The sequence below is a fragment of the Vigna angularis genome, chromosome 3, assembly GCF_016808095.1.
Source record: "Vigna angularis cultivar LongXiaoDou No.4 chromosome 3, ASM1680809v1, whole genome shotgun sequence".
In the NCBI taxonomy this organism is placed as follows: Eukaryota; Viridiplantae; Streptophyta; class Magnoliopsida; order Fabales; family Fabaceae; genus Vigna; species Vigna angularis.
This window is the reverse complement of record NC_068972.1, coordinates 27157093-27180217: the sequence shown is the minus strand read 5'-3', so window position 1 is coordinate 27180217 and position 23125 is coordinate 27157093. Positions and strand designations below refer to the sequence as shown.

Below are 23125 nucleotides of genomic sequence, written 5' to 3'. Positions count from 1 at the left end.
CCATTAGGGTATTTTTATACCCCAAGCTGCGTTTTAGGGTTTATTTTCAGGCTCTTCTTTGCACACACACTCCCACATACCTTTTCCAAGGTTCTCCACATCTTTTCCCTATTCCGTCTTAAGAAAATCTCCCTTTCACTCACTTTCTCACTAGTTTTCCATCTAAGTTTGGGGTTGGGAGAGAGCATCATTGAAGGGGATGATTTCTTCATTGTGGTTTACTAATGCATTAACAATGTATCTGTTGGTTTTGTGAATTATGTTTGATGCAGGGATGGCCTCCTCATCGGGCAAAAAGAATCAAGACTATAAGATCCAAGAGGAAGAGGAAGATACAGAGGACAACTCAGACTGATGAGGAGCTGAGATAGCATTTACTGATGAATGCTATCATATGATTATGCTTTTGCGGTTTAAGTTTTCTGAACTTATTTGTTTTTGTTTTTAGATTAGGGTTTGATGTACTCTATTGAAAACCTGGTTTGTTATGATGATTTGCTATTAACTGTGATTGTTTGATAAGTAATGCTTGATGATGCTTATTGATTGATTGATGTTGAGATAGATGTGCACATTAAAATGCTTATACAGGTGATTCACAAGCTTTGTGAACAAATGCATGATATCATGATTGTGATTGTGAGATTAAGCAGGATGTGTATGTCAAATGTGAATGAGCTTACATGTGAGGTTTTGAGCTCCAGAGTTTTTGGTATAATTGAATGCTACTACTTTGAAAGCATGAATGATTTTGCCCAGGTTTTCTATGATTGAATCAATTGCTTGTTTTGCATCATGTGATCAAGGCCATTTGTTGGAACCCTTTTTATTGGCCAAATTCATAAAGTTAGCCTACTAAAAGAGAACACGTTGTGTTCTATCCTTTGAACCCTTAGCCTTGAACATACACTGAAACCCTTTGATTGAAAATCTTTACCTTGAGTTAAGTAGAAGATCTTGTATGGTATTGTTAAATGTTCAAGTTTGGGGTTGTTAGGAAAACATGAAAAGAAAAGCATTGAGCTAAGAGCTAAAAAGTAAGAATATGCAAAGAAAAAGAAAAGAAAAGAAAAAGAAGTAAAGCTCAATGCAAATGCAAAGGTAAAAGAAAGTTGGGAATGAATAAGATGATTGTGTTGTTATGATTCTCTTAACTCAAGGATTTTGTGATCCAGAAAAACCAATTTTCTTGTTAGCCCAGCCACATTATAAGCCATTGAAAAGTCCTTGTGATGATGCATGCTTGTGAATGTTTTTGGATTATGGTAAAATGAAAGGCAAAGTTGATTCATGTGACATTGTGATAGTGGAGTGAATGAGTGAAACACTTTACCTCTTATACACTTGTGTGTTGAGTGAAACACTTTACCTAGTGAGGAAATATTCCATAAGCACATGAACATCCATGCTTAATTGATTGATCATTTATGAAAAATAGCATTTGTTGGAATTTAAATGACTTTGTGAACACTAAAGCATGTGCACATCTTGATTGAATCTTGGTCATAAATTTGAGTGAAGCTGTTACTTATCTTGAGAAAAGGATTTTGAATGAGTGAACCATGATAACAGTTGAAAAACTGTTATTTTCATGCTTAAAATTGATACTAAAAGCAACCTTTAGACTTAGAAACTAGCTTGAAATCATGCCTTTTATCTTTATTTTCAGAAATAAGAGAGCTGGACAGGTTTATGCTTGATTTGAGTGTTTTTGTGCAGGTTTTAAGGTGAATTTAGTGAAAAGAGTGAAGAAGGAGAGAAGTGACATTAGAAAAGACAAGAAAGAGTGCAAAAAGAGAAGTCGAAGGCACCGCTCAGCGGTAATTTACCGCTGAGCGGCACTCAAGGAGTCACGTTGGTACCGCTGAGGGGCAAAATGGCCGCTGAGGGGAAGAAAGAAGACGCGCAACCACCGCTGAGCGGTATTTACCGCTGAGCGGCACTTTTTGGGCTTGGGCTTTTGTAATCTTTTGTAACTCTAGATTAGTATATAAGGGCTTGCACGTCCTAGGGTTAAACATCTTTGGCAGAAACGAGGCAAACACTCTCTCTTCCACCCCTTTGAAGGAGGATCTTGGATGCTCAGGCTACCTCTTCACCTTTATTGGGTTTATTCTTTCATTCTTTCATTATTGTTCATCTAGGTTCACCATGAATATGGTGAACTAAACCTTGTATGTTTGTTGGGGAATCAATGTAATCTCTTGAAGCTCTCATATATGGAATTTATGCTTGCATCTTAATCTAAGACTTATGCTTTCTTTCATCATTAGTTAGGGTTTTTCCTCTTTGCTCAATGCGTGCATTGTTTAACTCATTCTATTGCATGATTATTGGTTTTGTCGATACGGACACGTACGGGGAAGTCTAGATCCGGGGAATTTCTCCCAATATTATACTGACAATATTATATTGGTTGTCGTTAAGCTCCTGCGCTCATGAACTAATCATTAGGAATGCTAGGAATTGTATGAACTATTTGATTAGGGAGAAGCCATCTAGAATGGTACTTTAGAGAGTGACATTAACAATGATGATTTGAATGTTGAATTCCTAAAATGTATGAGAGTGGATGAGATGAAATTGACCCCCAACAACATATTCATTCATATATTCCATTGAAAGTGTTTATCTTTTGTCTTTGCCATTGATCAATTCATGCATACATGTTTATTTTTCGTCTTGCATATAAAATCCAATTATTTTGTTTGTAAGTCTTAGCTAATCAACAAATCACATAACTAAACTAGGCCGTGAGTCCTTTGGGAAGAACGATACTTGGTCTTACCAAGTTTATTACTTGAACGATTCGGTCATACTTGCCGATTGTGAAACAAGTTTGTGACATCATATTTTGGTGCTTACAAATTTGTCCATCAGTGTCAAAACCCCAAAATGAGAGAAAAAAAAACATTATCAACATGAAACAACATGACTTGAAAGAGAAAACCATAATGTTATTCTTTTTGTATTTTTGAAGAAGGATTCGGCAACCATTCATATCAATGAAGAGGGTTTCGATCTGAAAGATTTTTTTTGATGGATGAATGCACACATATGGAAAACATTTGCTTTGTTTTGTGTTTCGCTTGTTTTTTCTGCTTGAGTCAGTCATCTTTCTTGCAATCATCATACTTATTCTTATTTTCAATATTTTGTGAAAGAGAGGAATGTCATACATCTCGAGGTCTAATGTCCAATATGATTATATGTTTGACTTTCTCTTTCTCGACATCAATGCACACATGCTTGAATTCGTAGACAAATGGAAAATGTGAGATGTTTAGAAAGGTTTGGAGAAGACTGGGAGAGTCATGCGGGCACGTCATTCCTTCTATAATCCTCAAAGGAGATGAGTGCCAAAGCGAAACACGAGGTACCTAAAAAGTTGCCCCGGTTTGGTGTAATGAGTATGATGATGAATCCATGATAATTCGGGTGAAAAATTCAAGTAAGATCCGCAAAGCTTCCCCAGTCTTGAGATTATGGGTTGATGAATTTCAAGGAAAAAACGTGTGGTGAGGTCCACCAAGCTGCCCCAGTTTTTGGGGTATGGATTCTGTTTGGAAGAGGTAGTGGGCATGAAAAGGATCGGTTAAAAGGATGACCCCAATTGGTCTGATTTTCTTTTGCATGCTTTTGCCTAGTTGGCAAAGAGATCCCTTCTTCCTGAGACATTACTTTTTCTTTTTTTTTCATTCATTTTCAAATTTTGTGTTTTTTTTTTTGTTTGTTTTCTTTTTGGACACATTGGAAGTCATTTCGTCTTATCGCAAAATTAAGCTTTATGAAAATTTGAGCAAACATTATTCAATCTATGTGGACTTTATTAGGCTTGTAATGTGGCTAGGGCTAGAAGGTATCGAAAGAAAAGGTTAAAGGCCCAAATGAATGCTTGTCGATTATTTTTTTTGAAACAAGGGTTATCATCTAGGCATCGCATCAACTATTTGACTTTTTGAGCACTTTGCTTTTTTTTCTTGAACTTCGTTTTTTCATTCTTTCGTTTATCACCACTTTGTGATTTTTCTTTTTTATTGTTGTTTTTTTTTGTTTGCCCTTTTGAAGGATTCTCTTCCTTTGATTACTGAGTGCTCTTTATTTGTACACTGAGTTGACTCCCTACTGATGATAACTTTGCTTGGGAATAATTTTGAGAAAGAAATTATTTTTGGCTCAAACGGGGTAACAATGGTTATAGTTTTTGCTTTTTGGATAAAGAAGGAAGGCCACATATCATTTCAAATTCTGATTGCTTTATTTTCAAAAGATTAATTCTACGACTAGATGACCTCAACATGAGTTCTTTTTTTTCCCCTCTCTTTTCCTTTCTAGACTGCCCTTTCGGGTTTTCAATCTAGTGGGCTTATTCTCTTTTTGAAAGTTCTTCTGTTTGTCTTAATGGATTCAGGGATCAACCAACTAGCGCAAGCGAGGAAAATTTTGGCCAGGCCAATCTGCCCCAGTGTAAAGGTTTTTGTTACTGAGGGCAGTGACAGTGTTTGTTTGGGAAAAATCCTTTATTTTAGAGAAAGTGAAGGGTGAAGGCTTTTAAGCAACACGTGCACAAACATCTCGAAAGGAAACATCAAATTGTTATTTTTAAACATTTGACTTCAGAAAAACATGACATCCCAATTTTCTTTTTGATTATTCATCATTTTTCCTTTTTTCTACTTTCGAAAAACAAGAGTTTGACGATTCACAAGAAAGACAAGTGACTCAAGATTTCCTTCATTTTTTTGTTTTTTTTTTCAATTTTGTTTTCCCTTTTTTCGTAATACCCTTTCAGGACTCGATTTCCAGCACTATTTGGAGAAACCCTGTAGTGAATGTTCGCATTGAAAGTCATGGATAAAGACGTGATACCGATGAGCATACTTCTCCATAGCAATACACTTCACAACATCGAATTCATTTGTACAATGACTTATGCTTTCTCATGTGGTCTTAAAGCCCACTTCATTTCTTCATGGCATCTGTAGAGACATTCTCAAGTCGTGCCTCAAAATGTTGGGTTAACTTTCTTCACACTTTAATCATCTTGAATGAATCAAAGTTTACCCTTGCGCTTGAACGCCCTACACTTTTTGGTGTATTCTTTGAATGATTCACTGTCCTTCTTTACCATGCTCCACAGTTGTAATCTATCAGGTGCCACATCCATGTTATATTTGTATTACTTTAAGAAAGCAGTCACTAGATCCTTCTAGGACAAGTTGCGTGAAGGTTCAAGATGAACGCATCAGTTAGTGTCATGCCAACCAAATTCTCGGAACAAATTTTCATCATATGCATGCACAATCATTTTCTTTCCGTACATCATGAGATGACTCTTGGACAAGTAGTCCCTCTGGGTAATTTAAACTTTGGGGAGGTACCACCATATCATCTGAGACTAAGCATAACCCTGCAACATTTGCAAACTTAGAGCTTCCTTCCCCTTCCATGACTCTTATCCTTTTTCCACCATTTCAGATTTACATTTTTCAACCTCAACATCCATTAGTGTAATGACCAGAGGGAAAGATTTCAACTCGGGTTGCTTCGTTATTGTCTTGCTCGCTAGGCGTGGCTGAATCGTTTCCTTGGGGACCATGAAAGTGGTTGCCCCAAGCTTGTTTCTTCCTTCAACTGTATTATTTTGTCCTTTTGAGTGCAAAGTTGTCTCGAGTCCACTCCCAAGGGTGTAGTGTAATTCTAGGGGAGACCATAAGGAGGGAAAATTTGTGCTCCTGGAACTCTTTGTTGCGCTCGTGATGCGTGCGAATCTTCAAGGCTTTTTGTAGGGAATTTAGAGTCTCTAGGATTTGGCTCATTTGTCCCTTCAGTTGTTGACTTTCATCCCTTCTTGAACTTCTCTTTGGTTCTCCAAGATTTTTTTAACTGGTTCGAGTCCTTTAGGGTATCTTAGATGCTTAGCTGTATTTTAGTTTTTTTTTTTGCGAAACAAATTAAGAGGAAGAAAATAAAAAGAAAAGAAAAAGAAAAGACAACATAGTTCAAATTCTCTAGTCAGAAATTATAAAGCTGTGAAAATATTGCCCCGGTATAATTTGTAAATTAACATGAAACAGAGTCAATAAGGTGGTTCATCATTCAGAAGTTCCCAAGACGTGAGGCATAGTTCCCAAGACGTGAGGCATAGGAAGTATTGGTCAACCATCTCAGGCTTTAGCCATAACATTCTTCATTTCTCTGATAAGTTTCTTGCAGCAATTGAGGAAAGTTCAATCCCCTTAGGCAAGTTAAAGATTGACACTGCGGACTCAACATCCGTCAATAACTTCAGAACACCTTCAATGGCTTCATTGGCGAGGGAAGCTAGTTAAGAGAGACTTCTCTTTCAATTCCCCCTTGCTCAACAATATGCCTCTTCATTTGAATTATTAATTCTTTATGTCTCCTTTTTAGCTCGATGTCAACATTCCTTATTCAGTTTTCCCACTGCTGCTTTCACACGTTGCTCAGTAGTGTGAAATTGCTCTTCACAATTTGGGTCTGGAGAAGTTACATTGAATGACAACTTGACTGTCTTAACCCTCTCTGTGATCCATTGGCTAAGGGAACCTTTCATCAAAACTCCATGATCTTAGGCCTTTCTTCGAAGCGAACAACATTGTCCCCCAAGCGTCTTGAACTTGATGGAGCATTTCAGCAAAGATTCATTTCTCACATGATCTGCCATGTGGCAAGAGATGCAGGCATTGGCGATCCTCTCACAGGATACCTAGAATTGTTTTTGTGCTGACACATAGGATTGTAATTAATACAACACCTGGTACCCATGAGGGGCACATTAGGATACCTCCCACAATGATATATGATTTGTGATCTTCGCTGCCAAGGGACATACCATTTAAACCTTTCCTCCTCTGAGCCTGCACAGAGTTGCGCTCATCCATTTACCCCTTTCATATCCGGTTTACACTGCAGTAGCTCATCCACGGGACATGTGGCATTCAAGGCGCTTTCATTCACCCGAGAAATGAAGCATGCATGCACCACAGGTAAAGAAAACAACATCTTCCTACCCTTTAGCTCATAACACTGCCTAAGGGTCCCACAAACTTCAGCTAAGACAACAATGGTTGGATTCTCAGAGTGAACTTTGTATCCCACGAAAACGTTCATAGCAGTAGAGTCAACAAAATCCCTGATATTAGGGAAGAGCATGACATCATAGAGGATAAAAGTCAATACATTCGTAATATTTTCCCATTTTTTCTCCTCATCCAAACGATGCAAGTACCACTCTAGGTATCCTTGAGGAAAGTCGTTCACTTTACCCTTAAGTATGAATTCGCTTTCCAACTTCACAAGGTGCACTTTCATTAGTTTTATTAGCTACAAGACAAGGGTAAACTGCCCAGGGTAGTTACATAGAGTTTTGCCCTCAGGAGGTGTATCTACGATTTGTCCAAATTCTTCCCCTCTGACAAGCTCAACAAATTCTTATACCCCTTCTTGAATGCATCCTTCAAGGTTATCTTTTTCTCACCAGATTCCTCGAGCCACCAGTAATACCCTCCTTTGTTATGATGTATATTAACATGTCTAAACTCGAATACCCCCAACTCAAAATCCCATGTTAATTTCCATCTTTACCTTAAGGACTTAATCAAAATTTATAATTTCTCGACTAGAATACACAAAATGTGACAAGACCATAAAAACAATGAGCAACAATGAAATAAAGAAAATAAAAAGATGTATAAAGAGATGTGATGATATGTACAAGGTGCGTGATTTTATTGAGCAAACATGAGGGTTATGAAATTGCACACATCTCCCTTTGTGCCCTAGAGAGGGTCCGACACTTAGGATTCAAGGTTAAGTATATGCAATCTCACAAGGATGGTTCCCTGAGCCTAACGATCAATGGTCACTAGAGCTATGGCCCCCTTCACAGCATCTCCACAACAGTCGAGTAATCAACTAGGTGTGAAGACACAAATGAAGAGAACATACTCTAGCTGGAGTTCTCACGATAGCCAAACAGGAAGTACATCCCAGAGTGACACCGCTACACAACTCCTCTAGTTCTAAGTTACGCTCAGACCCGGGTATGGGGCCCTACTCATGATATGCCGAAAGTGTGTGTGTGAAGGGAGAACATCATGCACATCCAAACCCTCACCTGCAAAACAACCAGAAAAATTCTCAAGCAGATATAAACATATTGTCTACCCTAGGGTTCAATATTCAACAGTTATTGCAGTTATTCCAAATATCAAGCATAGATAGAGAAAAGGGAAAGAAAAACACAAAGCAAAACCACATCGAATTCGCGCATCTAATTAAATGGCTCGACTCTCTAGCACTCCCTAGTGGAGTCGCCATCTGTCGCAACCGGAAATCGCGACGGGACGACGATCCAAAAAAAGGAACGGGTTTGAAAAAGAGATTTGGAGTCGCCACCATAGTTTATTCTGGAAAACTACGGAAAAACCATAAAATAATAAAGCACGGTCCACGAAAACCAAAGATTGGGTTCGGGGGTCGGTTACGTGTAGGGAAGGTGTTAGCACCCCACAACGCCTGCCCTAAGGCAGTACCTTTAACTAAATGCACGAATATGATGTGGTTTTCAAAATGTTTAACTATCCCCTAAAATAAAATTCTAAATAAACAAGACATATTTTTTAGTTTTTTGGGTCCGACAAGGATTGACCTTGCTCCTACGTATTCTCATTCAGAATGAGAAATCAGGGTTATGTAGTTCTTTTTGAAACTGTGCTGGAAATTTTGTTTGGAAATTGTTTGAAAATTTGTTTTGAAATGATTTTGGATTTTTGGGAAGTGAACCTGACAATGGCTAACCTTGCTCCTACGTATCTCCACTTTTGATGGAGAATCAAGGATCACGTAGTTCTGGGTTTCAAAAGATTGTTCGTTTGAAAAAGGATGTTTTGGTATTTTTGTAATTTTTATGTAAGAAAAGGTCTTCTAACACAAGGACGATGCGTGCGATCACACATGCGCTAGAATCCTTAAAATATATATTTTAATTTTAATTTTTTTTTTAAAAAAGATTTTCTAGCACAAAGACGATGCGTGCGATCACACATGTGCTAGAACCCTTTAAATATATTTTTTTGATTTTTATTTATAGGAAAGAAAGGGTTTTCTAGCACAAGGACGATGTGTGCGATCACACATGTGCTAGAACCCTTAAAATATATTTTTGGTATTTTTATAAAAAGAGAAAAGGTTTCAGCACGAGGACGATGCGAGCGATCACACACGCGCTTAAACCTTTAAAACACATTTTATTATTATTATTTTTATTATTATATATTTTTTTTAATGAAAGGGGAAAAGGCCTTAGCACGAGGACGATGCGTGCAATCACACACGTACTTAAACCTTTAAAACACATTTTACGATTAATATTTTTATTGTTTATAAAAGTATATTTTAAAAAAGGTAGATAAATGTTTAGAATGGAAACAAAAGGAAAGATAAAAAATAAAATAAAATAAAAATAAAAGATAAATAAATAAATAATGATAAGTAAATAACAAAAGGTGTGGAGGTGCTTAAATAAGAGAAGGGGGTGTCTAAGCTATTTTTCCTTTATACACAGATTGGTCCTAAGCCCAAGTGGAAAAAGGGGTGTGAAAACGAAACAAGGGGGCTGCAAACCAAATTAAATTATGATAACAGATTGGGCCAAAGCCCAAGTGGAAAAGGGGCTAGACTTAGAAGAAATGGGGGTGCATAAAAGGTTTGTTGTTTTTTTTTTGTTGCTTTCATTTACTTGGCCCAAGTAGAGAATGAAAATGAAGGGGGCTGTGAATACGAGAAATGGGGATGACAGAGGAGAAAACGGTCTGAAACTAGGCCCAAGGCCTTCTTCCCAGCTGAAACACTAGGGGTTATGCCCCTTTCCTCTCATTTTATCACTTGCACTCAACATCCAAGCCCCAAGTCTCTCCCTCACATACTCGCTCCAGCCCTCAAGCACCCACTTCATCCCATAGCCTCGCCGGCGGCACCGAACGCCACCGGATCCACTGCCGGTCGCGGCGCCACCACCTTTTCTCCCTCTTCTCCATTCAAAAACGGCAACCCAAGGAGGGGTTTGCCTTAGATCCTGCCAGTTACCGCGCCAAGCCCTCGCTCCTCTACCTCCCTCCTTCTCTTCTCCGCTGTTGCCGCCGCCACCTTAGCGGCACGCTCCACAGACTCAAACTCTTCCATGGCTATATCAAAACCTTGCGCAGGAAATCCTGAGGGTTGGAGTTGGGTGAGAGTTGAGACGAATGGGTTTTGTGATGGTGAACGGTGGTGCTGGGGATTTCACGGTGATGATTAGTTTGAAGTGGCTGTTGCACTCGGGGGTGGAGGTTGTAGGAAAAAGATGGTCTTGCGGTTTGAATGGGGAACGGTGAGGGAGATTCACAGTGGCTGAGTCAATTCTCGCGTGGGAAAGATGTTGAAGCTACTGTTTGGGTGATTGGATCAGCCGAATTGAAGAAGGATTGTAGAGTTTATGGCGGCTTGGCTATCTCTGGTTTTGAATTTGGTTTTGTAGGTTGAGTTCTGATGTATAAATGGAAGGTGGGAAAATGATGGATGATGAATTCAGATGAATAAAAATGGTGAAGGTTATTTGAGGTTGTGCGTGGTAGGTGGGTGGATATGGGTTATTGGTGAGATGGGTGAAGTTGAACTCGATGTTAATTTGACCTTATCTGTTTTTTTTTTTTTATGTAGGGGAAATAGGAGAGAAGGATGAGAATGGAAAGGGTGGAAAGGTGTTGATGATAGTCGTGGGTGTCAAGATGGCTGTGGCAGTGGGTGAATATGGATGATGGGTTGGAGGCAATGGAGTTAAGATTGAAAAAGGAAAAGTGGTTGGGGTGGTTACGGGTAAGGTTTGTAGTGACGGGAGAGGCCGTGCCCCTGGGTCGTGGTCATGAGGTGTTGGAGATGAGAAGGAAGAGGAAAGGGATGAAGATGATGGGCCGTGGTCATGAGGTGTTGGGGATGAGAATGAAGAGGAAAGGGATGAAGATGATGATCGATAACAATCAACATAAACCAATATCCACAACACTAAGAATGCACTCAACGACAGTCATACGCAAACCTAGCAACTTCAACAGAGATACGTGCAAGAGCAAGCAAACAACTCACTAAAACAACATTACTTACCTCTCGAAGATCCGCTTGCTATGGTCAACCTTGCGTCTCCAATGAATCCGCTTCTCCCTTGAGTAGCTGACTTCTCCCTTCTCTTTGTTGTGAATAATGTCTCTTGTTCTTCTTTGCAGGTGCCAATGGTGAAGGTGACAGTGTGTGAAATCCTCACAGAGACTCTTGGAGCTCCTGTGTTATTTCTTGGCGTCTCCAGTGACGGCTGCTAGGAGTGGAGTTGGTGCTGGCAGTGATGATGCCCATATAGCTCGTCTCTAGCTCTTGATGAAGCAAAGTTTTTTTCTTGCTTTCTGATCCTCCTCTCCCAAACAAATCTACCCCCTCTTTTTCTCCTTTCGTGCCCTTTTCTTGTGCTTCTTCTGTATATGCCAAATTGCCTTGTACCAAATCCGTACGCCCCAACGTCTCTGCCAATCCGTATGCCAAAACCGCCTTTGCCACCACTTTTGCTCTCTACAGAAAATCGTTTTTGTCCCCTCTCGCTCCCATACGCAAACATTTTTTTCCTTTTTTTTTTAAGTTATATTAATTATATTAAAATAAAATAAAATATAAAGAGGTAAAACAAAACAAAAAAATAAAAAAGAAATAATAAATAAAGGGGAGAATAAAATAAAATAAGATAACTTACATGAATAAAGGTAGAATAAAAACAAAATAATAATAGATAAAAAAATAAAAAATAAAAAATAAATAAATAAAAACGAAAATAAAAATAAAAATAAAAACAATAATATAAATAAAAATAAATAAATAATGATACCTAGGAGAATAGACTATAGTAAAAATCCAAAAATGATCCGGACGAAATTGGATGTTGACAAAGGCCTAGTCTTAATTATTAGACCTCAATTCCTTGAATCCTTAATAATCAATTCCGCATTAAGAAAAAAAGCTTAAGACAACCAAACGTCCTATCCCTATCCCTAGGCAATATTTGCTTTGTGTGAAATCCTCCAGATCATGATTCATAAGATATTTCCCAATACTCAAATAAATCAAACATCAAGTCATGAATGACCAAAACATAACAAGCATTAAGAATAGGAGAAAATCACTAACATTCAATGAAAAAAGCATAACATGTTTAAATCATATTCAAATACATGAAAGTTTAGAGGTTACATCATCCCCAACAACAAATGAGTTTAGTTCTCCATTGTCGTGGAGAACCTTGGTTTACAGTGGAAGAATGAAAGAATGGAAACCCTAGAAAGTGAAAGCTCCCACATGTCAATCTCCCTCCAAAGGGTCAAAAATAGTGTTTCCTTGCTTCACCCATGCAAAGATGTGAACCCTAGAGTGTAGAAACCTTAAAATAGATCAAAATTGGATCATGGCCAAACGTCGCTGGCGCTCAACACCCTAACTAAGGGCAACTGGGCGTGACTGCAAAGAGACTGGCCCTTAGCGCCCTAGCTGAGGGCAACCAGGCGTCCTACGGTGTAGCTAACTACCGCTCAGCGTCCCTGGAGAGAGTGCTCAAGCGTGCTTATGAGGTGAGTGGTGCTCAGCGCCCCAAATGGGGCAACTGGGTGCCCTTGCGAGACTTTTGACACTATGGGCCCCTAAAGAGGGAAACCAGGTGTGGCTACGTGACAACCAGCGCCTAGGGCCCCAGAAAAGGGCAACTAGGCACCTTGCGGGCCTTCTTCAGCCTTGTTTCAGCCTTCTATCCCGGTGCTTTTGTTGTCCCTCCTGGGTTCCAACTCCTGGATACTTTTGCTCCTCTTCCAATCATACCAATAACCTTCAAAATTGAGGAAATTAGTGATAAAAATCATAAAGTATAACCTCTCTTCACTTATTTACCAAATTCAACTAAAACAAGAGTTTAAACAAGCTTCAAAGTCAAAAAGGGTTATTTTAGTATCAAAATAAAATCACAAATAACGGTAAATTCAACCGTTATCACAATCCCAGGCCATGCAACATAGTTTGAAAAATCGTCCGGAGACATAAACTGACGCTCGGGAAAGGCAAATGTCATGCTCCTTAATCACGCCTTCTGACCTCTATATAATGCATTAAACCTGGCATTCACTAATGCCATGTGCATGTCTCCCATCTAAAACGGATCTTGTTGAGTAGACAGAGGTCTCATATGGACCCTGGGAGTAGGGATGGCAAAAAAATCCGCGCCCTCGAATATCTGTGGATAAAACCCGTGACGGATAGTTACTATTCGCGGATATTTATTACCCGCGGGTAACGGGTATCAGGTATTTTAATACCCGCTTCTAAACAGGTCGGATGCGGGTATTATACTATCTAACCTGCGGATACCCGTTACCCGAAAAAAAATAATAAAAATTTCATTAATATTTTTTGAAATTAATTTTTTTTATTACTCTTAAAAAAGGGAAATTTTAATAAAAATGACTTAGGATTGCTTTCAATTACTTTTTTTTTAAAGAAAAAGAGAAAAAAAGGGTTACATTACTTTTGACCTAAAACCCTAATAGAGATATCAAACATATACATATAATCCCATTAGAAAATTCTCTCTTAACGGATGACTCTTTTCTTATCCCTTTTGGTTCAACTCGCGTAGGAAGTAGACTCCATTCCCTTTTCCTCTCTCTTGGTTCTGATTGGGGTTTTGTTCCGATTCGGGATTTGAAATCAGGGTTTTATTTGTTCTCTGATTTTGGGGGTTTCTTTTGTACGTTTTGATTTGCGTTTTGAGAGTTCATTTCTTGATTTCTTCCCTATTGATTGGTGAAGCGATTTTGGGGTTATGATTCGAATGAGTGTTTCGAGTTTTTTCGGATTTTAGTTCATTGATGCAAATTGGATTTTTTAAGACCTTGGTGGTTATCGCGGTTTGAAGATTTCTGTGATTGCGTTCGTTTTCAGAATTTGGGTTTAGGGTTCCTGTTTACGTTCTCTTGGAAATTCTTTATTTCTCTGTTTCATACATTGATAGGTATTTGTGGGTTAATCTTGTGACTAAATTGAGACTTCAGTTATGTGGTGTTTCTTCCTCATATCTTTTTTCTCAGTATTTGTTTTCTTTAACTTGTTTAAAAATTACATTATCTCTTTTTAATATGTAGCAAATATATTAAATTATTCTATTTAACCTGTAGTTTAATTTAAACCTTATTTAAAAATTCACAAAATATATTTTTTAAATATTTGTGGGTTGAAAATGGGTATCCGCGGGTTGAAAAAAGTCCGCGGATTTTTTTATGTGGATATCTAGCGGGTTGGGTTACGGGTACGGTTTTTTGCATGCGGGTTGGGTTGCGGGTAGGCACTATCCGTGCCTGACCCGACCCATTGTCATCCCTACTTGGGAGGCTGAGGTGCTGGTATTGGTAACCCCTCTTCATCCAGCATGTAGTACTGGGTATAGTATGAGACATCTATCTCCTTCCTCGGTCTCTCAAATGGAGGAGTAAATATGTTCACCCCTGCTAACTCACAAAGATGTGTAATGAGAGATGGGTTCCCTAGAGGAGATTTGTTACTTACAGCATGGGCACACTGTTTGATTTCATTTGCTGTAACCTGCCCCACATTAATGTTCAATCTTTTGAGGACACAATAGACGAAGACGGCTCGATGTGTGGTGATATCTGACACATGAGAGTAGGGCTAAATATTGGCATGTGTGAATGCCATCCAATATTTAGACAAGGGGGTAAGGAATGACCTTTTAATATGAATAGGCACATTCTTCCTATTCCTCTGAAAATGACCCCCTAGGATGCACAAGGTCCTCTCCACTTCAGCATAGTTGATGTATTCCTCAATTGAAGAAGCAAAATGACACTATTCTCCTACCCATTAAGTACGCAAGAAAGTGTTGATGGTGTCAACATCATAAGGGATTCTTTTTCCCAGAGCTCATATACATCTCTCAGTCAACATCAAAGGACTTTGCATTAGTGTAAAACTCTTTCACTATTGAAATGTTGGCAGGTGCAGGGTAAGAAGCCAGCTGCTCCCATTGCCTTCTTCCCAACTCCGTCTCAAATTGAGGGGCAATGAGAGCTATCAACCCAACCTTCCTCTCCATCAGTAACCTACAATTTTGAACCGTTTCAAAATGCATTTCATGCATATGTGAGAGGAACTTGTTGGAATAGGCATGTTCTTTCCTCTTCTTCCTTTTTTCTGTTTGTGCAACAATAGTCTTTATAAGTTTAGAACCTAGGGATGAGGCCATATCTACACCATAATTATACACAACACAAAACACTAATGAGTAAGCAACATAACAATCCAATTATACCCATTACTCATCCAAGGTCACAAATATGCTTTCATATGCCAAAACATAATTCATATTCCCAAATGAATCATAGAGAACATCAAGCATAGGCCTCTGAAAATTAAAGCACAAATCAAACAATCACAGAATCATCTTTGCCAGTGTTGGGCACCCCTCACAAAGGCCCTCAGTGCCATTTGCACCTTAGATAAAACCAGCAAAAATCAAAATCATGGCAAACACAGACCTGTCGACGCTGAGCACCACTCAAGGGGCCCTCAGCATCATGACAGAAAACTTAACTTGGTGTTTTGACAATTCTAATGATCAATGCAGATGTTTCACTAAAAAATTATCAGTCAAAACTCTATCCCAATTAGTTCAAACAGCAGTGTCAACATTATATAGTGCATAGAATCAAACATCATCAACAAATCAAAAACTTTAAGAAAAAAATGAAGATGTTGAGTGGAGATGCAAATCTTGAAAGATGCACAAAAGAGTTGGAAAACTTAGGGCTTGGTTAGATAAGAGTAGCAGCAACATGAAACCACCCCAAAATCTGAAGTATGGAAGCAAATCTGAGTGAAGGAATGATCTTTGGTGGTGGGTGATGAGTCAATATTTTCTTGACTTCACTTAGTTTATTGTACCGAATTTAATTAGGGAATTATGCTTAAATGTCCAATATTTCTCCATTTTTGCTAATTGTGCTTAATTTGACCAGAAATTCTTATTTTAATTAATTTGAATTATCTGAGGCTAATTATTTGCATTATTAATTGTAGGGAAATTGTTGGATAATATTTTGGGACTTAAAGAGAAATGCCACGTCAATTATATTTTAAGCTAAAATGAAAGAGGAGGTGTGAATTTCAATTATGGGAGTGCACACGGAGAGGCAGCAGCAACACGACCCACACTTGGAAGCACGTCCATGGTGGTGGGCTGTGCAGGTGGAACGTTGCAAGTGGTGCAAGGAACCGTGGTGGTGAGAGCTCGGGTTTGTGGTGATGCTTATCGGAGCAGTAGAGGCAACTTCGTCTCAGGTACGCGAAAAGAGTTTTGTTAATCCTTCAACGGATGTGATGATCCGTCGACGGATGCCAACATCCGCTGAAGGAGTAAAGGATGTCAACATCCGTTCTCCCTTCAACAAATGTTGATATTCGTCGACGGATCATCACATCCGTTGAAGGATTGCATAACATTTAATTATTTTAGTTTTTGGTTTATTATTGTAGACTATTTTATAATTTTAATACATCCGTAGAAGTGTTTTAAGTGTTTTTTATTTTAGTATTTTTTATTTTGTATTTTATTTGTTTAGTCAATATTTGAATTTTTTAATTTATTTTTATATATTTAATAATGTTATAAATATTTAGGTGAAACTGAAACGGATGTCAGCACATCCGTTGACGAATATGTCATATTCGTGAGAGTAATTTAGTATTTAAGTTTTTTAAAATAAATTTGATAATGAAACGGATATGCTACATCTGTTAACAGATGTGGTGACATCCATTAAAGGTGTGAGTTTTTTTTATATTAAGTTATTGTAATTGAATATAATTTATAGATTCTTTAAAATTTAATGTTTTTTATAATATTTTGTGTAATTAAATGTAAAATAATTTAATTTTATTTAATCAAATAATTATTATTAATTTAATAAAATAATTATTATTAATTTAATAAAATAATTATTATTAATTTAATAAAATAATTATTAATTGAATGAAATATAGTTAAGGTGTACGTGTATAAGTTGAATGTATAATATGTAGATAAATATTTTTTTATGTGTTTATATGAATGTTGTTTATACTTATTTGATTAATTATTAATTATGTTAATGACAATAATTATAATTGTATAGGTGATTATTATCTAAAGTGGATAAATATCTTTGTATGGATTCTCAAATTGATTCTAATTTTATATCCGATTTCTCTTCGTTCATCAACGAAGATGTAAAGAGAGATTTGACAAATAAATTTACCACAAATGAAATATTTCATTCTCGGGAGCAGTTAATTGAATGGGTAAGAGGGATTGCTTATATTTAGGGTTTATTGTTGTAAAAGTGAGATCTAACATAACTACTGGTGTGCGGGGAAGAAAAAATTTCGTCATACTTGGATGTGAAAGAGGGGGGAAATATCAGAAATACAAACCCGATGCGGTGGGTAGTGTATACGACACTCGTAAATGTGAGTGTCTATTTAGGTTAAAGGGTAAACTATCTCCAGATGGGAACGGATGGGTGCTTAAGGTGATGTGTGGACATCATAACCATGAGTTGGCTGAAACTTTAGTTGGTCACCCTTATGCTGGGAGGTTAAATATATCAGAGTAGTCATTATTCGTTGATATGACAAAGAGTAAAGTTACACCTGCAAATATTTTACTAACTCTGAAAAAAAATAATGATCGAAATGTGACAACGATTAAACAAATCTACAACGCAAGACAAGCGTATAAACGATCATTGAGAGGCTCCAAAACTGAACTACAACAACTTATGATGTTGTTGGACCAGGATAAGTACATTCATTGGAGTAGGTGTGCCGACGATTCAGAGGTTGTTAATGACATCTTTTGGACACATCCAGATGCTGTGAAATTGTTGAACGCATTTAATATTGTATTCTTGATGGATTCAACATATAAAACAAACAAATACAAACTTCCTTTGCTTGAGATTGTTGGCATGACGTCGACCGGGTTAACCTTCTCAACCGCATTTGCATTTTTGTCAAGTGAAAGACAAAACAATTTCACTTGGGCTTTGGAAAAACTAAAAGGTCTATTTTTGACATCTGAGGGTGGACCTAAAGTAATTGTTAGTGACCGTGACTTGGATTTGATGAATGCCATTGCAAATGTTTTCCCCGAGTCGTATAAGATATTATGTCGGTTCCACATTCGTAAAAATGTTAAGGCCAAATGCAAAATGTTAGTTGATTCTATTGAGGCTTGGGATGCGTTGATGGAGGCATGGGAAAATGTTATGGATTGTGCTGATCAGACCTTGTTTGTTGACTATGTCAATCGTCTTCAATACGCCTGCAGTGCTTGGCCTTTGTTCTTTGAATATGTCAATCACACTTGGATTATTCCATGCAGTACATATTTTGTAAAGGCCTGGATAGACAGAGTAATGCACTTAGGGAACACAACCACAAATAGGTATGTTGTTTTACTTAGTTCTTTTGTAGATAATTTTTGACATTCAATGTTGATGTTCTTCTTTTCTTTCAGAGTTGAATCTGCTTATTGGAGACTGAAGAAAGTTTTGGGCAATAGTATGGGTGACCTGTGTTCTTGTTGGGATGTTATTCATGACGTCGTTATTCTACAACACAACAAGATTAAGGCGTTATTTGAATCAAGTTTGTTCTTGACGAGTGACCTTTATAAACGATACAGATATAGAAATGTTATTGGGTGGATCTCTCAATATTCGTTGAATCTCATTGCTAAGGAGTTGGAAAGAGTGCAACTGATAGGATTGGATTCCTCTAAGTGTGGATGTGTGTTGAGACGTACATTCGGTCTCCCTTGTGCATGTGAATTAACACGCTATGATCCTAGGTTCATCCCTTTGGGTGAATTCCATATAATGTGGAGAAGATTGAGTTTCTCAAATGTTGAATTAAATGAAACTGAGCCCCTGTTATCCATTAAAGATGAGCTAAAATTGGTAGAAGAACGATTCAATGAGGTTGACATTGGAGGTAAAGTCACCATCAAACAGAAGTTAGTTGACATTGTTTGTCCTGCAATGACATCAATGGTCCCTCCACTACATAAAGTGAAGACAAAGGGTGCACAAAAAAGTAAAGCTCAACGAAGAGAAAGGTCTACGATGCGGGAGCCATCATATTTTAAGCATGTTGACACGTTTCATGCAACATATGAATCATCATCTGCAAGAATACATGCATATGTTGAACAATGGACGAATGCCCCGATGTCCCTCATACGAGTGCCATACAACTCCACTGTATATAAGGCCATCCAACTGCGACCGAATCTCTGCAAGAGTGGAACTTTGCCTAGGGCTCTGCCACCAAGCGGCACGTGGTGTGCTGTCATCATAAGATGACACCAACCGCCTCCTACCCATGCTAGGGAAATGCTCATATATCCAACTCTAAAAGTAATTATTGAATTAAATATTTTCCATCTTCGGACATGGTAATAAGTAAATGAAGTAAATGTGCAAGGTATATGTGTACCTGAAACAGAGTCAGATATCCAACCATCTGTCTCGTGGAAGCCATACTCGCATCCCCGAGCTTCTCGTACAAGTGAGTGAGTGCAGCAATGCCCCAGGCATATCTGCCACACGCGTGTACATCTCTAAATAATAGTAAGTATGACACGCGTATAGAAGTGACACTCTTATTTACGAAAATCGTGCATCCTACTAGATGCAACAGATATGCTCTAGCAGCATAATCCCAATGTTGCGACTGACACCTCTAACCATATATATCTCTCAGCCAGCTAAGTCTGACTTTCGGACCACGTGCCTCCTCCATCTCAGCACCAGTTGTGCCACCATCAACGCCAAGTAGGTCCACAAGAGCTGAACGAGCCTCCTCAAACTCCAGCTCCTCCAAATCACATAACTGACCCATCACTTGGAGGTGAAGTAAAGTCGACACATCGGCAAGAGTGATCGACATCTCCCCTACAGGGAGATGGAAACTACTCGTCTCAAAATGCCATCTCTCTATGAAACCAAGCAACAAGCCCTTATCAACATAATCATAGCAAATCTCTATGAGAGACATCAAAGAGGAATTCAACACAATGTGTTGAATTCCCTCAGCGCACAGTCCTAACTTAATAACTTTTTTACCGTGCGAGATCAACTTGAACATGTTTCCTCGATCCTATAAAACAATATTTAATATAAATTGTATTGAAAAACAAATTAATAATTCAAATTTAAGTTCTGCACTTACCCGACCTTTCGAAATACCATAAGCAACATGCTTAACATAATACGTCAACAATGAAGCATCACGTGGACCTTCAGGAAATCCACCGATATCCTCTTCTATGTCACCAACATCCGCATGCTCCTCCTCATCATCATCGTGGTCAAGGGCTTCAAATGCCTCCTCCTGAACATCACCCTCATAGGCCTCCTCCTGAACATCATCCTCATAGGCCTGATATGCCTCCTCCTTAGTCGCTCAATCCTCAGCAATAGGGTCATCATGAATAGGAGCTGCATGCCTTCTCCGAGCCGAACTATAGGTCGTCTCCTAGCTTCGTCCTGCACAGAACTCTCCACTCGAGAACTCTCTCCACGAGAAGTATAAGATACACCGCGTGTTTTTACCATTTCTGATAAAAATTATTTTATTTAAATTAAGAATTATTTCATTAAATTATAAAAATCATTATTTCATTAAATAAAAAAAATTAATTTACATATAATTTCGTAAACATATTATAATTAAATTTTACATTTTAAATACTGTATAAATTATTTTCAAATCTAATAAACTAATAAACTAATAAACTAAAAACTAAAAACTAAAAACTAAAAACAAACCTAAATAAAATCATATTTAAATAATCAATTCAATTAAACTAAAATTAATTTAATTAAATTTATAATAATAATTTCATTAAATAAAATAAACAAAATTTACGTAACATTTTATAAATAAAATATTTAAATACTAAATAAATTAAAAAAAAGAAAGAAAAACTGTCCACGGCACGGCGGATGTTCCACACCGTTTCGCCTTCAAACGGATGTGCGACATCTGTTCACGGATATGCGACATCCGCTTCAGTGCCAAACAGATATGCGACATCCGTTCTAGCGCTCCAGTCATCTTCTTCGCATACACAACACAACACAATGAACACTATACGCACGCACAACACCTATCCGCGATCAAAACAATCCACTAAACCAAAGATACAACACACATTCATATTCAATTCAAAATATCTAAACAAAACAAACCTCCTCCAGCAGCAACTTTCTCCATCCGCGAATGATCAATGCACCACCGACACACCACCGCAACACGAACACCCACACCACCGCACCACCAACGGATCTCCAATGAATATGGACATCACCAAACAGATCTGGATGATGAGAAGAAACAGTGAGAAAAACGGATCTCACCGTCGAAACAAAGAAGAGAATGAGAGCACGAATGTGAGAAGAGAGTGAGACAGAGAGCGAGGGGGTGCGGCTGAATGAGAGGAAATATGATGAATTATTTAGGGTATTAAGATTAAAATAAAAAGTAAAAATTTAAAGAGTCATTTTGTCATTATAAATTTTTTGGTGGTGGTAGAGGGAGCAACCTTCGTCCATGAGATGTCACGCTTGAGAGAAGGCCCAAGGCCTTCATATTGAAGAAATTGTTGAATTAGCCATTGGCTTGGTGCACACAGCAGCTGCCACGACCCGGAGAGGAAACACGACCCAACAATAGCACTCAGTTATCTTCACGCGGAGCAGCAGCATGTGGTGGCAAAAGAACAAGCGGTCCAGCAACTTTGAAGAAGACAGCACACGTCTAGGAGGAGCTTGGAGGAAGTGTCACGGCCTTGGTCCAGCAGGAGCAGCTTTGGAGAGGTGCACACGGGATGGGCTGGACGTCCAGCAAGCTGAAAAGGAGAGCAGGTCATTGACCCATATATTTTTGAAGTGAACAGCCGCCACGGAGAGACTTCTTCACTTTCTTTTTGGCAGCACACGGACATTAAAGCATGGAGGTGCACGAAGAAGCCACATGAGAAGCGGTCCAACGGATGGCAAGCACGTCTAGCAGAAGAAAGAGGTCACTGCTTCAATTGAAAGATCCACGCTGATTCGGTCCAGCAAAATGAAAGAGCACACGGGAAACCAGCAGCAACACGCGGGCATTAGTAACATCCTACGTCCAGCAGCAGCAACACGCGTCCAAGGAGAATCCAGCAGCTTGGTTGCAGGTCCAGCTTGGCAGCAGCGTACAACAGGTCACATCAAAAGTCCAGCAAGCCTTCACGCGGACAGCAGCTGGTCCAGCAGGGTTGTGTCCAGCAAGTGTCACGGTCTTAGTCCAGCACAGCAGCAAAGGGTGGTGTCCAGCAATGAGAAGATGGTCCAGCCGCCACCTAGGAGATGGAGATATATTTTTTCATTTTGAAACTCTCGGGCACAGCAGCACGTTGGAGAGGATTTTATTTTTTTGGCTTAAGGGAATGTAGCCGCCACTCTCTCGGATTTTTTTTGGCTTTGCTTGGAATGTTGTTTTGAGAGCTTCTATGCTAATAATGGAACAATTTTGTTAACGCTGTTACGAGAAAAGAAACGAAAGCTCAACGTTAATGGCTTTTGATTGCATTTTTTTATGATTCCGCCCTTTTCATTTTAGCACATTGAGAAGTGTGTGGTGTCACAGAGGGGGAACTAGCTGCACGCGCAAGGTGTCACGGCTTGGAGGTGTGCACAGTTATTCATAGATAAAGAGTCTCAGTTGTTATTCCAGCAAAGGGGGCACATGGCAATTAACACACGTCCAGCGGGTTGTGTCCAGCAAGACTCGTAGAACTGGATGGAATGAGGTATACAGCCGCCACTACCGAAGGAATTTTTTGGCTTTTCTTTAGAATGGAACAGAAGTTTTTCCAGCTGCTGTCAAGTCTAGGATAGAGAGAAGGAGACTGTGAATTTTTTTTCTTTGCTTGGAAGAGAAAAAT

At 38.6% G+C, this 23125-nt stretch overlaps 1 long non-coding RNA gene across 2 annotated transcripts; it reads right to left on the bottom strand.

Moving 5' to 3' along the window:
• Nucleotides 1–12085: 12085 nt before the first annotated feature.
• On the bottom strand, nucleotides 12086–22831 carry LOC128196038 (uncharacterized). 2 transcript variants are annotated; one of them, XR_008248133.1, is made up of 4 exons: nucleotides 21746–22831; nucleotides 21393–21520; nucleotides 19636–20758; nucleotides 12086–12916 (listed from the first exon to the last, which is right to left on the bottom strand). It is a non-coding gene; the product is annotated as an uncharacterized LOC128196038 (long non-coding RNA). The 2 variants fall into 2 exon arrangements; XR_008248134.1 differs by having other exon boundaries at nucleotides 19636–20687.
• Between the last annotated feature and the right edge of the window lie 294 nt (nucleotides 22832–23125).